Source organism: Chelon labrosus (genome assembly GCF_963514085.1).
Source record: "Chelon labrosus genome assembly, chromosome: 3".
Classification (NCBI taxonomy): domain Eukaryota; kingdom Metazoa; phylum Chordata; class Actinopteri; order Mugiliformes; family Mugilidae; genus Chelon; species Chelon labrosus.
Window position 1 is genome coordinate 10,944,383 of NC_140339.1, and position 17,351 is coordinate 10,961,733.

Here is a 17,351-nt window from a genome sequence, read left to right on the forward strand (position 1 = left end):
TTGTTCAAGAAACTGAATGAATGGGCAATCATTTCGGCACTATTTCTATTGACCAAGACCGTTTGTCTGGCTTGATTTTGAAAAAAAAAGAAAATTTCATTACAATACGGTACTTGAGTTTCCTGTACAACAAAAAATGAAATAATAAAATCAACTGAGAGTCTGCAGGTGCAGTATGCCGGGCACCCTCTAGAGCCACTTAACAAAATCACAGCTGCGTGAAGTAGACGCAAGGCGTAGAGAGCCGTCATAAATCACTGGAAATTTCACAGCCTCTGCCGTTGCATTATTCATGTGTTGGGACTAAGACTTAGGCCAAGGCCAATGCTGACTGTGATTTCCTTTTTCCAAATTCAGTTAAAAAAACAAAAGCACTTCCATATTTCTGTTTAGATATGTTTGAAGCCTTGGACCTTGGACCTGCATGTAATTTGCGCTAGCTTTTCATTTTTTTCTCCGTTGTGATACGTGCACGATTACATAAATTGCCTCTGTATTTCTATCGCAGTTTGTCTTTGTTGGTGTAACCCACTGAGCAATTCTGGACTGCCATGTTCTTCTGGGCCTCGATCCAATCAGCATTGTTGTGTTTAGCTTTTAATGAATGTTGTCTTTTGTCACGCCTCACCTTTCTCTTCGTATCTGTGGTCCCTGATGTTCAGTGCACCCCATTATTCAGCCTCTGAATAATTCAGTTTTGTCTACCTAGGAGGCGATTAGCGACAGAACACAGTAAAAAAAAAAGTTAGGGACGGTCCAGATGCTCTGCAGAGCTGGTGCACTGTGGGAAATAACTCACAGTAAAGAATGGGTGGCCATTACCAGGACGGGCTGATACCTTTTTTTAAACAGCAGGGGACTTAATAATTCTCAGAGTTTTATTCTGCTTTGTAAATTGTTTAAAGTGTGTCGCTCTACTGGAAAACAGAACAAAAACTGGTTCCTACAACATCACGAGGTCTACACACTCATTTTCAATTCTGGCACATTAACAAAACCTGACAGTTCACTGTGGTCATGTGTTTTAATTAGGAAGTGTGCATGGCTTCGTAAAACAAATTGGTGCTGTAAACCAAAGTAAAAGGATTTATTTGGTTAGAGAGTAAAATTTGTAGTTAATAAATGATCCAATTATTTAAAACTTAAACAAGTACTCCAAAAACTAGCCCCCATTGTAAAGGTTCAGCCTGCCTGAATAGAAGCTCAAAGACTGGGATATAATCACTGTCATGGGTAAGTAGGAGTCAGGAAGCAGGAGACGTGTGATATTTCAATCAAATATTTTGCAGGCAGTATCGTTTCCTGTAACTTATTATGTGCTAATGTATTTTGCTTTTGTGGTCAATCATTTTAAAATCATCATCTGTTCCAATGTAGGGACATGCAGATACTACGGCAAGTCTTCTGTTGGGTACTGCTGTCAAAGTAAAAGCAAAGATATGATTCAAATAATACAAGAACACAGGATGTGATGTTACATCCTCACTCTCAGTACACTCTTAATTCAAAAGCTGCTGTGAGCAACTTTCAACTAGGGCAGAAACACATGTAAAGTAGTAAGATGGCTAATCATAAGAGGTGCAGAAGGAATGTTAAATTAATCCATGTGTCTCTCTCTGCTGAATAATAGGACACTGGCTACGTTTAATGTTTAGTCTTATTACTGGTGATCTTCTCCCTCCCAAGAGTTCTAATTGGATCAAGCATAAATTTTGCCTTATCACATAAGACCACAATGATCACTGAACATTATGGTCCTGTTCGGATCTGGTATTAACATGCATCCTGAGTGATCTAATTCTAAGTGACCAGCTCTAAGTACAGGTGTAATCACACCCAAGATGCATTGACGATGCATTTGAGATCCGGTCACTGAGATCACATTTGGAGGTAGAGTTTGTTATGTGACCACATTCTTTTCATTAGTTAACATTGGGTGGCTGTGGTAGGTAATCCCCGATACATAGACCACATGCCGTAGTGGCTTTGACATAGACACTGGAGACCCAGAGTTGCTATCATTGCAGGACATTTGTGGTGTGAATATGAGTGTGCTAGTGTGAACAAATGGGTAGATGTGTCATTGCGACAGTAGAGCACTTAACAATAGGTAGTACCAATAGGCAGAAGAGCACTGTATCAATACAAGACCATTTAACAAGACCAAATGTGTTAGATGGGCCGCCTACTCAAATGATGTCCTCATGAATACACAGAATTTTGCCTCATTAATAATAAAGGGTAAAACACACAACCACTATTTTGAATGATCCCCAGAGAAGGCCAAAGCACAATAAATGTCTGTTCATTAATAATGGGAGCAATAGTTAGTCCTTGCAGCCGTTAACTAACTAAATTAATAAGTCTAAACTAGAATAAATTAACAAACGAGAGCATATGAGTTGGCTATGTGTAATAAAAAAGGATGTTGACATACGCAACGTAGCTATGTAGTGATTTTGAGGTTTTTCTGTCACTGCTGCAAACAGTGCCGCAAAGAGATTACTCTTACTTCCGGGATTCTAGTGTTAATCAGAGCTTTGGTATCTTGAATAACGAGCATCAGGGTGGAGATAGATAATAATCTTTAGGTGTGATTTTGGTGCGTGCGACACTTCACAGCTCATTATGTTCCACATTTTCTGTCATTTTAACACACACATACTGTTTATGACTCGGAAACAGCAGTAGCGAGGCGCCAGCTGTTTGCACAATATTCTACTCCACCCCAACTGATGTACACTGATGTCCTACATGTTATTTGCATGTAAATCACAGAACTGTGATCCTGATCAAGCACAACATTATGACCGCCTGCCTAATATTGCGTAGGTCTCCCTTGTGTCTCCAAAACAGCTGTGACTCATCAGAGAATGGACATGGGCCTTCTGAGGGCAGTGGTATCTGGCAACACAATGTTGTTAGTGGACACCATTGGGTCCTATGGGTTGAGCGGAGGGGCCTCTGGATCATCCCACAGACACTTGATCAATTTGGGATCTAGTGAATTTGGAGGCCAGGTCAACACCTTGTGCTGTTTTTCATGTATTTTGAGTTGTTTCCCAGCAGAAGATTGTATTGACACAAGTTGGTCATAACTCAGGATAGTTATTGTTTGGGAGACTTTACTGTAAATAATTAATACTTTACGGTATCAAAAAAGTAACACCATTTAACTCAAATAGATATCAAAACATATGCACACAAATAACTGTGGACCAGTGGAGTTTCTTGGATTCCTCTAGAGGACCACATACTTTTCAGATCCGCAGTTTATCTCTGATTATCACAACCTATTACTTTTCATCTCCTCCATCACCATGGCATTTCTGTAGCTAAAGAACAAGCCCCTCTCATCGCTGCTGCATGCAGAGTCTTCCAGATGCCATAACTTAAACAGGGCGCAGCATTAGGCGCGTGTTGATGAACTCCCTCCCAGCCTTCAGGGTTGGTCACGCTCAGTGGTCTGGTTTATTACACCTGCTTCAGACGTGATAAAAAGCTCAGTGACGCAGCTGGAAGCTACTTCAAACAGCTCACAGATCTTCCACACATCTGAAAGGGTCACCATTTGTTTCACTTTGTTTGTTCCTAAAGATGATAAAAAGGTCCTGCGAGGTTAACTTCAGGGGGTACCAGTGCAGCTCAAAGTGTCAAAGCAAATATAAAAAAGTCTGACTCAGTGGGAGGATAATGAAATTTGATGTATGGATGCTTATACCATCTCCGCACGGATTTATAGCGTTTTCCCTCCTGGCTTTTTTATCACCTTAAGGGAAAATGACCCCAAACACAAACAATAGAGCAATAACAACAGGAGATCCCTAGCAATATTTTGTTCAGGGATTAGAGGACAGCCAATGATCTTAGCACCATAAAAAAACGTCTTTGTTGTGTGCTTTCAGTAACACCATTAAAGGTAGAAGCTGTATGAGTAGTAGAGCAAGTCCAATCACAAAGACTTATGAGTCTCAGAACCCTTAAGCATCCTTAAGTAATTAATAACACAATAATGTACTTGTCTGATTATGTGGACATATGCTTTTAGGGTACTGTAATAACTCTCTCACCTACATAAAGCTGCTACTACTATAGTACAATATCTGTCAATCTGGAAACGGTGAACATTGCTCTTGACTAGAGAGCAGAGTAAGCTGTGAGTCAATATGAAAGGTCCCAGAATAACATAGAAGTATGCTGAAAGGCCAATTCAGCACATTCAATTCATAATACAAGAGTCATGAGCTGCAGTGAAACTTCAACTGATCTGTTCCAAAAATAAAGGAAACCTCATTAAAAAATCCCTTTAACATTTCTAACTTTGCTAATCACAAAAAAAACTATCCTTGGAAGACAGACTTTCACAGCGGTCTGTCTTGCGGTTCTTCTCATTTGTTTAGTTAACCGTGGAAGTTTTTAAAAATTAAAACTCCATTTCCCATAATGGCTAATGCCCGTTTGACTAATGGTGCGTTCATGTCGTATCGTATAATTTAAGATATCAGGCCTTTCTGACAAAGACGCACATGTCAGCAAACAGTGGGGAGAATTTCTGCTATAACATTCATTCATTCATTCATTCATTCATTCATCCTCTGTAGTTGCTCGTCCTGTGAAGGGCTGCGGGGCGGCTGGAGCCTAGCCCAGCTGCCCTAAAATATAACATCAAAATAAAATTCTGTATTATCACTAATACAATCGGTTCTACTCATTCTATTGTAGCTACATACAGTGTTTATCTGTTTTCACTTCCCAGTGGACAACTGCTTATATAGACTCATGTGATTACACAGTCAGGCATCATCCTTGGAACAAAAACACTGCTTCAGTATAAATATTGTCAAATATTAACAGACCATGAGCGAGCTGGGGAGACTTTGGCAGTGGAGAGCAGCCCCATGTAACACGGCAGTCATTATCCAAAAATGGTGCGCAGACCTTTGCAAAGGTCTTTTGAAATCAAACATGCCTTCTCTTTTCAGCACCGGAGTCTGACCAAGTTTTAATAACTGCTCCAATCAGCTGGGCACATTTATTTTGGAAATGAAGGGGTATAAAGTATTAACATAATGCCTCACCTTCATCTTACAAAACTCATTAAATTATGAAAGAAAAATAAAAAACAGAATACAGCAATTCGATGAATCTTTTGAGGATGAACTACAAAACTGAACGAGCTATGAGTGTTGCATTGCAGTATAATAACATAATTGTGAATCATCTTTAGCTTCAGAGCAGAGATTACAGAGAGAAAGTTTAAAATCTACGGCTAAAGTATGTTTTGTGGATATGGACGAAAGTAAAGGTTAAGTTTAAAATCACAGACTGTTGTACAGGATGCTGATTTGACATCTTAATAGAGTGTATGTTGTAATAAATGTACCACGGTAAGAGTCTTCTAAAAGGCTTTTTATTCTTATTATTTGTTCTACTTTTACTGGAACAGATGATTCACATTTTCAAATGCAGTATTTCAGCGATAGCATTAGCCTTGGCAGTTGTCACAATGGTAGGAGTATTTGTTCCAGCATTAGCAAGTACTCATTTTAATAGACAGATTCATCAACTCATCAAACAACATCAGGGGAATTAAAAGGTCTCAACAAAAGCATTATTAATGGAGAGAACACTGGATGGAAAACCAACCAATCGAATATGCTGACACTGAAAAGGTCAATACAAGTGATAGAAATTATTGGCCAATCTTCCTTAGGGTCCTTGATAAGTTACCCCTGAGGTGCAAAGCTGTTGTGCAGCTGTATTGATAGGACTTCTAGTCCAACCCAAAAACTGATCAATAACCGAGAAGCTGTGTGTTTGTGCACACTAGATTTAGGCGCCTTGTTACTTTGGATTCCTTTGCATTGCATCAGATGTTTGCACGCGGCCATCTTTTCCCTCTACAATCGTATTAATTGTATATCCGTTCAATGCAGAAGGAAAGCCGACAGAAATATACACATATATCAGTTGTGAGTGTTGAGACAGGCAGATAGACTCCTCTGCTGTGTGAGCAGCTGAAAGGAAATCAATCCAATAGATATATCTATGAACTATGAACACTCATAGACTCCAATCCAACACCAGCTTGACACATTAATACACTTCTGCCTCTGCTGGGATCTTTTCGTTCCATCTTTTCGAGACTGCACCAAAGACCCTGCAGCTACAAGAATTCATTCTGGCACTGATGAGCTGAAATTATAGCAAAAAGTCTGCCCTCAGGTACCCTTAAACTGCTCTGTCATGAGCCTGTGATGTTCATTGCCGTTCATTTCTGAGGAAGAGTTCTCCTTTTTGTTGTACTGACTTCACATCATCTTCTGGTAGAGTACATTCACAGAAATGACCTTTGACATCCATTAGAGAACAGAGGAGACGGGAGAAATTTTTCATTTAGATTCAGTGAAGAAATAAATTATCAGATGAGTGTTTATAGTCAATATCTGTGGCCTCGTCTTAAAGTACTTTCTCTGAGGTTTGACTTCTAATCTATTCAAGGTATTATAAGTGGACATCTCCGTCTTTGATACGAGATAAAAACACATTTTTATATTACCTGCATAAGGTCAAAAGTAAACCTTTAAACTTATCTCTGTGCTTGTTGCTGTTAAACGGGCCAACTGAATGTGCATATTAATATCATTTGATGAGATAAGCAGCTCCAAAACAGCTACTACTTTTCACTCAGCTAGAAAGTTCTTTTAAAATCAACTTAGAAAGTTATGGTCTTATTAAACCAAATAAATCCTCAACTGAAAATGTACAATATAAATTAAATCTGTACTGGGATAATCATCCAAATTCAATATCCCGCAATGAGAAATTTGCACAGCTACAAGACATTTGCAATGAAAGCAGCAGGTTTTCTATGCTGCTGAAGTTCTTGTGGGTCAAAACTCATGCATTTGGGAAGTTTATTTCATAAACATTCTCTGTGTTGTTGTTGGATCATCCGATCTTATTTTCTCTAAATAAGGTACATGCTATATGCTCCTTTTTTCTTTTCTGAAATCAAACTGCATTCAAAGTCCACAGCTGCAACCAGGACTAAACCATCAAAGTAAATTGTGTACTTGCTGTTAAGGCAAATTCAATCCTTTGCGGGTCCACTGAAAAATATGTAATATATTGTACATCTAATCCATATTAGGATAAGCATCCAAAATCTGATATCAGAAATAAGAAAACTACTCTGCCCAGGCATCCAGATATGTAGCCAGTAGCCGTTTATTTTTTTATATTTTATAGTTTGAAACTGATGCATTTAAGAATACAGGCTTATTCTGTCTAATAGAGATACATGTTAGTAGATAAAACACTGGTTTCATTTGCACTGAAAACCACATGAGGGGTCAAGCTTGGTTACTGCATAAATACCCAGTCTCCTTTGTGATTCCCAGCTGTCTCAAAAAAACAAAACAAAAAGACAAGAACAACAACAAATGGCTATAAAATAATGAGTCATTTGGGCATTGCAGCTCCATCCCAACATCACCCTCATTTTAGCTCATCTGGCCACAGTCATTTGTGTTATTAGGTCAATTGCGGCATGTGGGATTTCGTCTCTGTTGCTCAGTGGTTCATGTTTGAACCAAGTGCCTGTCATGGGTAGAGGTGATTTCATATCTGCTTTAAAAGGAGTCAAGGTGAGGTAACGCAGCTGTAAAAGTGAAGTCATGGAGAGCTACGGTCAGCCTGGATCCCTCAATGACCTCACCCAGTAAACCCAAACGACATCGGAGCCATTAACATGAAGTATGACTGCTACATCTACAACAGAAACAAACAAGTCTTCATATTTTATATGTATATGTAAAAACTGAGTGTTTATTTTTACATTTATGTTTTAATATCTGTAAATATATTTGCTCTCCCATGTTTTAATGCATCGTGAGAGAACAAATGGACTTCAATTATGAAATACTGGACACAATTAATATCTAGTAACCATTTATACATAAACACTTAAAGTAACTTGTGAGGATAAATCCTGCTGGTTTAGGTGATTCTCTGACTTTTCCTCAGTATTTACTGGTGTATGTCCTAATATCTGTGACCCCAGTCTTCCCAGTGTGTCATGCACCGTTGGCACTAGTCAGAACCTCGACGCTGGCTTTTCAGCCTATTCAGCAGAACTAGCCGGTCAGGAAGATCAATCTGATTGACTGTTCAGCTCAGAGAACCAGTAGAGTTCTCAAAGTTATTCCTTTTACGCAGCTGCAGAACATACAGTATGTGCCATATGGCCATTGGCTTTACCCTGTACGGTGTGTTCAAGTGCAAATTTCTGGTCCGCTGACATCCGATTTGAGGTGACGTCACTGTTGGCTTTTATTGCTGGTAAAGCTTGTCGGTTTGGTGTATGCATATCTTATAGCTAATTAGCAAATGTTAGCGATGCTCAACTAAGGTGGTAAATATACAGTATATACGTATAAGCATGTTGCATTTTGGGTAGCCTGACGAGCCAGACCCACATTAAATGTAGGGTCTGGGCACTCTCCATAGACAGGGCTCAACCGGAGGGGTGTGATAAACGGTTGTCTTTCAAACTCCCTCTCCACGCAATAGGATAGCGCTACAACCAATCAGAGCAACGAAGAAGGTGACGTAGTCAGAGCGACGGAAAAGAGAGTTCCTTTCTCAGAGAAAAGCTTAACTTCAAGTCTTTCAGAGTGGCGGCCAAAGCCGATTCGAAAGAAAGTTGTTCGCTAGCAGCAGCCATCGCTCTGGTAGTTCTAGCAGGATGGGGAATTCACGCGTAATTCACGGAACTTATGGTCGCAAGTCAGTCGTCATCATGTTAAGCCCGCCCACCGACTTGTGATTGGCCCGGTCCATCTTGGATTTTTTGAAATCTCAAGTCAGCGGAGAGTAACTAGATTAGATTAGCGTCTAGATTCTAGGCTATCATTTTGGTATAACAAGCCAACAACTGTGGGTTGTAGGGGTTACAGAATCAGCTTGGGGTCTGTAACATCACAGGTTAGTATGCGCCTATGTACAAGTAGTGGATGCTTGCTGGACAAATGGAAGCGTAAAATGTAATTCTGCGTGCAACTAAAAATATAGTGTGTAAAAAAGAAAAGGTATCAGAGTAATGTGCTCCTAATCCCACGTTAGCTTGTATGCACATCTGATCAATGAAGTGAATCATCTTATTTCATTCAGTTCGAGTGCGTTTTAAAACTTAAATCCAGGTTTTTCCAGGGAGAAAATGTCTCACGTTAAATCCTGTCGACACGCCTCATTTCTCCCGAGAAGCCGGATCTGTTTCCGCTGTCAGTCGCACTCTCACATCACTGTCTTCTCCTCTTGGCCCTGCTCCACCTTTGTTAGACTCAACGTAGACAATTGAGGAATAATTTGATAAGGAGAAAGAAATGGAAAACGTAGCCTCTTGTGAGCAGTCTGTTTTAAATGCAGGTAAAATGCAGCCACTCGTGCAGTAAAAAGAAACTACAAGCTTCACATGAGGCCCGCTGAAATCCTATTTCAAGTGTGATAACACCACTTTTTCCACATCATTACTGTTCTGGCACCAGCCACCAAAGGATTTTAACTTGTCAACATATCAAAATGCAGCACCTGCATTTGTCAGAATGCATTTCGAGCGTGAGAAAATTTCATTTCATGCACACTGTAGAAATGCAATTAGATAAACACCCCTGGCTAATCACGTTACTAAAATACACCCCCATCAGGGCAATGTTAATGTGAGAGACAAATTGAGACAAACAGACAAGACATTTGTTTGTGGAATATATGTGACATGGGACTGACTGTGCTGTTAATGTTGAGGACTTGCAAAGACGGCAATTAGAAGTAATTTAAATTGCAATCAGGCTAAGACTGATAATTAAGGAGGAAACGAAGCAGAAAACGTAAATGTTGCAGTTTATCTGTAATACAAATAACACTGTGTCTTTGTTGTGTTACTGAGTTTTTCTGGTGTATTGTCATGAGTTTTATTTAGTTTTGGTTCTGGTATTCACTTCGAAAGTTTCTTCTGTCCCAGGTTCTGCTTACTTTTATTAGTTTATTGTGTATATACGGTATATTTCTCTTTCATTTGTCCGTTCATCCGTGTTATTCCACAGATGTTTGTGTTTTTCCTTGCAGTTCTTTGCCCAATGTTCCCTTACAGTTTTTTAGTTATTTCCGTGTGTCCCCTGGTTGTCTGGGTTTTGACTTCTTTTTGGATTTCTGAATTACTTTAAATTGGATTATTATTATTTTTCGTTTCTGCGACTGGGTCCATCGTCCATTTCCTGCTAAAATGTTACCGGTTTACTGCTTCATATATGATTAACGTGCACTTCTGGAGGCCTTTAAAGATAATATTGACTAAAATATGTTATATTTATGTTATACATATTTTAGCCCTAGGCAGTGTATACTGTACAAGTGTTAAATTAAGGCAGCATAACTCACCAACAACATTCACCAGTTAGCAGCCTGTATATAGCCTAAAGCCCTATTCACACAGGATTAGTTTTACCTGGGGACATCAAGTGATTCAGAAATCGTGTTACGAGAAATAGGGTAGGTAATGTGCGGTAATTTTTACTTTAAAAAATACAGACATGGACAATTCGCACAGGATCACAGACAACCTACTGGTAAAACTAACCCCATGCGATTAGGGTTTAAGAGGTAAAACCTAGGGTGGAAAATTAAATAATTAAAGTTGACTGATTTCATACGAGGATGATTTGTTCTGCAGCATATTTAAACTGTAAACTGTGACCTGGAACGAGAAGTGTTACAACAAACCAAAGTGCAAACTTCACCTCATAGTGGAAGTGAATACAATGTCCAGGGAATCAGACAAAAAAAATGATGAAGACACCCGAGTTTTTAACATTTGAGGGAACTGTTCGCCTATTTATTGGTAACACTGTTTTTAGCCAAAGAAAGACCAACTGTTGCCTGTAAAACTTATTCATAATTAGCTTAGTTTTTTGTAAAAACGGCAACAGATGACTCAAAGTCTCCATTCACGCAAGTTCAGCTGCTTGCACTCAAGCGCCACATATGTCTCTCACCACAACAGACATCCAACAGTGGTCTTTTGCTGGCACACTGCTGATCTGAAAGCTGTTGTCTTCCTTGTTGCAGCATGTTCATAAAGCATTTCAAAAGTGCTACCTCCTCTGCAGCACCCACCTGTAGGCTCAGAGCCAACGTCCCCCTAGGAGGGAAGTGATTATGCTTTTATCAAAACTCCCTCCCTGCTGGAATGACAGCGTCAAAGACCTCTTCACGTAGGTTGGAACTAGAGCGAAGAAAATACAGCAGCTAAAAGGTGATAAAACTTCAGAAAACGGATCAAAATAGATCTTCAGTGATGTGGAAAATTTCAGGACAGACTGAAGACACCGGATGACAGCTTCAGAGAAAATGCACCTGTGGTTGTCGATACCTGCAGGTAAAATACTTAGAGATATTCGGCTGCACACTAAAATCGTTTCATACCTCGCAGGATTGATGGGGGATCAACCTAAAGATCAGGGTCTGGAAACACAAGAATCTATGCGCAGAATTTACATTTTCAATACAAAAAGTTTCTGTCGCAGAGACGATGAGACTTGACCTTGTCCAACATCTTTCCTGAACTCCTACTGCCTTGATTAAGGCTGTTCAACTATCATTCCTTAAAGCTTAGATTCTGCTGGTTGTCCGCTCTACCCCCGTTAGTAGTATTGATTGACCACATTCGCCAAGTTTGCCAAGTGTTAATCAGGAACTGATTAGAAGCCAGAGACGGAAAAGAGCTGGGATTGCAATTGATTTGCCCTGGCTAAGGACTGAGATTAGTCACTAAAAAGAGGAATGCCACACGCTTTAATAATGAACTTTTGTTATTCCTGTTCCCTGGGCCAGAATTAGAAGTCAGAGACAGAAGCCTTAAATTGGAAACTTGCTCACCCCGTTTGTTATCGTTACAAATTTTAAGGGCTACTTCTTGACGTTGGAGTTTGAGAGAGGCTTTGTTTAAATTCACAGATATTAACTAATCTGCCCTGAAGCACAGACATAACACATGTGGACTCTTCAGAGGGATGGTATCCTCCTATAACTCTTTTCTGAAATGCAGCACAGTGTTTCCAGAGATTTAAGCTCATCTCCCGATGCAGGGAAAGCAAGTCAGGCTAGAGTTATGTCTCCAGTCAAAATAAAGGCCCTTGAAAAACCTGACGGCTCCAAATTGAGTTGATGTCCAGGGAATGTAATCTGGCCTCCATCTGCAGAGGGATTAAGTGGAAGACTTTACAGCCCTCACCAGTAAGTGCCGGCACCCAAAAGGTGAGGGAGGAAGAGGCCCAATGAGAGCGGGTTGATTCGCAACGACTTTTAAAATCAAATACAGCCTTTATTCGGGATGATCTTAAAGTATTAAGCTGCCAGGCTCACAGTGGGGAATTCAAAATTTCAAAGCAGTGATTTTTCAAATATGAATCAGTAAAGCTGAAATCCCTCTTTTGTCGGAATACGCAACGTCATTTTGCGAGACGAAGTAGGGCATGTTTTATGCAGCTCGGCGTCTTACAGTGAAATGATGTGGCCACAGGAACTCAGCGGGGACCATTATCATAGATCTTTGCTCTCATTTTAGTGCCTTTATGTACTTTTATGTATTTCTGATTTTGTCTCCCACCTACATTTATGGCACAGGTAATGGATATCCACTGTTTAGAGAGAGCAAGCAAATTGAGGCATTTTTCCTCTTTATTACTCCTCCCCCATGAAATATCTGCCTTGTGTTATTTTAAATATAATGCCCTTTCTCCTGGACTGGATGGGTGAAAGCTCTCTTTTCTTGCTTTACTTCCCGCGTGATCTAGAGTCCAGTGGTCAGTGGCCCATGTTTGCTGTTATATATCCTGCCCTTCATCATCTTCTGCCTCATCCTCTCCCTCCTTTTCCCGTTTACTTTTATCCTGCACCGACTCTCTTCCCTACCTGCAGCTCCGCTCTCTTTCAAAACCACATTTCTCCGTTTCGTCTCTCCTCCCCTCTCCTCCACATATACATCTCTTATCTCTCCTTGTATCCCTGCCATATAAATAATTGATGGCCCATCTTTGACTCGCCTAGTGTAGTTAAAGGGCGACTGAAGTCCCGAGGACAACATCAATACTGAGCTTACAGTGCAGACTTGGCTTATGCACCGTCTGCTTGCTACTCTTTCACAGGAGTCACTCCTTCTAATGACCTACTTAGGGTTTGAATAAACAGTGTATTTCCCTTATCTTACTTACAACTAAAGAAGACTGAGTAGTATCCGCTCCCGTCAAGTGGGACATAACGGTCTCCTGTGCAGGATTCTTGCATCAGTCTGAACTTGCATTTGCCAGGGCATCAAACTATTTAGAAGCCAGATCAGAAGAGACTGATTGTTGTAGGAAATTACAATTGTCTTTTCATTGAGTATGCCCTTTTATCTCCATCTCTCCCAGGCACCCGAATTCTGATTTTTGTTTACAGATCCTAATGCGGCATCTAATTATGTCAGAGCAAAGCGAGAGGGCCGAGAGGGATCCCTAATGTTAGGAAGCCAAAACAGGGAATGTGCAATAAATGTAATGAATAGTTGTAAAATCTGAAAACAGCTGTGTACAAAATTAAAGCTCAGCTAAACAATGTTTTACTCATAGTAAATATAATTACTGTGACAAAAGAGGTCAGAAAAAAAAAAAACATTTTAGGAAATTATCACTAAATTATAGCCCTTTAACCTCTCACAGCTGCTTTGGTTTATCACTACAGCTAGTTTATGATTCAGTATCTACTGCTACTGCTGCTACTACCCTCAACTTGCAGAAAAGGCAAAAGGCTGTCCAGCTGAAGCAAACACAAAATCAGAAATCTACCTCCAGTACCAAAAAAAGTTATATGACTTAGGATTTGGAGGAGACCAAAGCTGAGATAAAAGGAGTGAAAATTAATGCCTCGCCTTCATAGAAAGCGATCTGGTCATCTCTTCGCTCCATCTGGATTCACCCTGTGCTCCAAGTATTCTGTCAGATGACATTGTTCGCCACCTCAAAGTATGTCCACTTGGTACCCATCTACTTTACAATCCCAAAGGTTTCGTCACCTATCACGGCTACAACTCGATTATTTCATTACACCCAATTCTATTACAATTCCACAGTCTCTTATTGCTGCAAGTCTGTTCCTGTGTGAACGGCCCTTTACTATGGCTCACTTTACAGTTGCCCTTCAAAGAAATGAATCAGGCAGTTGGGACCGGCTCAGTTTCAGTATCGTTTGTATACAATACTAGGAGTGGGGAGTCGGTAGAAGCTCGGACTTCCTGGTCAGGAATATTGTGCTCAGTGCTTGAAGAATGTTACCCAACTACTTTTGCTCTTTCAGATGAGTATTAAAGAACACTAGAAGCAACAATGCAGGTTGCAAAAAGTTTGTTTCATCGTCATCGTTGTTATTCCCATGGCAACTGATGCAGATTACTTATCAATAAGGGTTCATAGGCTAATAACAGTGCGTTACCATTTACCAAAAGGCAAATACAGCTGGTAGCATCTGTGAGTCAAGTACAGTGCCCATCAAAAACTAAACACGTTTCATTTTGCTTCAGGCCGGCTGCTCAGGCTTGCAAGCATGTTAATAACCTCTAACAAGTATGTAATAGAGCATTGCATACAGCTAAATCACAGTTAAACTGGCGCTCCTCATCACTCTCTTCATGAGATTTCTTCCTTCACAGACCGCAAGAAAGGAAGACACCACTTAAAGTTGTGAACACATGCAGCGTTTCTTACCAGAAGCAAACTGCGTCACTGAGACCAAACAAAGTGCTGAACACGTGTCCTTCCTCATAAAACACAAAACGTTTAATGCATTATTTACATGCATGTTTGTTAGCCTGCTGTCTTCTTTGTTACCTTCGATGGCGCTCTTCTTTGCAGCTGTCAGTGAGTGGAATATTAAGCAAGGAATGTGTGACCAATATTCAAACTAAAACTGGTACTCACTTTAGCACTAATGGTGGTCAGGAACTCCATTACCCCATTCCAGTCCATTACAGCATGATCTCTAAAAGTGATTTCATCTAGCTGGTTCTCATTTAAATAAACATCTGTTAAGTCACTATCTATCTCTGGAAAGGGAAGACAGTGGCGACTGAGGGCCACTTATTATAACGTTTATTTATCTAAATATTTTGAATAGGGTGTCTATAGACTGGCGACATGTCCAGGGTGTACCTCGCCTGATGACAGCTGGGATACGCTCCAGTCCCCCCGTGACCCTCCAGAGGACAAGTGGTTACAGAAAATTAATGAATTAATGAATTGGGTGTCTGTGGTGAAATGTAATCTCTATAAACAGACACCAGTATATGATTGCAGAATGCTAAATTGTCATCAGATGATAGCAGAGGGTTCCAGAGAGTGCCGGTAATGAAATCAAGCATTTCCTTTTGCTACAGCTTCACATTAAAAACACTTAACTAAAGTCGTCACAGGAAAAGCAATGTGTTAATCAGTGAGCTTAACGCTAGCCCTGCGCCCACAAATGTTTCACACATTTTCCCGGCAGATCTGTTTTACATAATGCAGGGAGTGATAGAGAACAACAGAGCGGCCACAGTGAGCTGTTAGATGAAGAGCAGCAGGTGACATCTCGGTGAGATAATAAATCTTGTTTCACCGTGCCCTCAACTCAACTCAGCTCGTGTGCAGAATAAAAATCAGATCACAGTCTTCAACAGAATGATCGCAAAAAGAAAATTATTGACTGACTTTTACATTAAAACAACAATATTGTGTGACTTTGGTGTTAAACTTACAGTTTGTCTCTTAACTTGTGTAACTACAAATGTCACAAACTCAGCCAGGACTGAAACGCTTCCTGACTGAATCTGAGAATATGACTGTCTATTTTACCATCAACCTAAAACAACTTATCCCTTTTACAATACATCAAGAATCACCACGAAATGTATATAGCAAAGAATACACCAATCATGCATAACATTATAACCACCTTCCAAATATTGTGTAGGTCTCTCTTGTGCCTCCAAAACAGTTCTGACTGACTCAGCAGACAATGGACATGGGCCTTCTGAGGGTGTCCCATGGTGTCTGGCAACAGAATGGTCCTATGGGTTGAGGGGAGGGACCTATGTGGATCAGGTTTGTTCCAGTGAATCCCACAGATACTTGATACTCAGTTTGGGATCTAGGAAATTTAGAGGCCAGGTCAACACCTTTTAATGTTCTTTGAGTTGTTTCTAAACAATAATGGGGTGGTGGAGTTGCTATGGGGTGGCGGTGTCTGGTCTGGTCTAGGTGGGAGGTATGTGTCTAAGTAACATCCACATGAATGCCAGGTCCAAAAGTTTCCCAGCAGAACATTGCATTGTCACAAGATGGTCAATATTATTCCCTTCTCCTGTCAGTGGTTTCAATGTTGTGGCTGATTGGTGTATATTCAACATTTAAAGTCCATATCTATTGTCTGAGTGTTTGAAGACAGATTTAACAAGGTGTTTTTCTGGCTGCAGCACCTCACAGGCTTAAAGAGAGCAAGGTCAGGAGAGATCGATGCTATTGATGTCTGATGGGTTTGACCGTCTAAACATGTAAACAAGCATGACCAGCTCGTGTGTGTTTGTAGTTTTCGTTTGCTGTGCCGCACAGTAAACAAAAGCTATACTGCATTGTGATCGTATAGTTAATTTTGAATGATTGTAATTTAGAGTTATTGACTTTAGAGGCTTCTGTGTATTAGACTGTGTTTACCTCTGTGGCTGTGTTCGCGCTTACGGTTTGTTCTCTTCTTACTCAGAGCTTACTGGAAAAGCAGGTTTTGTCGAATGTTTTTATCTTGTTTGTTTAGGTTCACGCTGCTGAACCAGAGCTTCTAAACTAAACCCACATGGAGCCGCACAGAGCCTGTGTATTGGACAACAGCTCAGTATTCTGGCATCCAAATCCAATTCAGTCCCCTCACTGTTGCCAAAGTTTATTAGTCTTTATACCACTTGAGAAGACTTGAGGAAGTGTGAAATATGAGCTAAGAATGAGCATCAGAGTGTGGCCTCTCAGTCCATTTAAGTGTGCTAGACTGCAAGTAACCTTTTGTTTATCTGCCTTACGGCCACAAAGATCAACAGTCCAATCTGAAATTGCCAGTCTGCCAAGAAAACTGGTGTAACATGCAAACAGCTGTATGACTGCACAGGGGAAAATGCTTTATGGACATTTTACACAAAAGGGGTCTTTTGCACCGTGCATAATCAATTAATCAAAAGCCCTCCTGTCAACAGATCGTATCAACTTTTGCACATACACTGCAGAAGATTTGTCACATTT

The 17,351-nt window shown here is 40.3% G+C and overlaps 1 protein-coding gene across 2 annotated transcripts in view; it reads left to right on the forward strand.

Annotated features, from left to right (window-relative positions):
- Nucleotides 1-17,351, forward strand: part of tspan4a (tetraspanin 4a) — a gene marked incomplete at its 5' end in the record, with an annotated part of 132,030 nt that overhangs the window by 95,702 nt on the left and 18,977 nt on the right. The window lies entirely within an intron of this gene.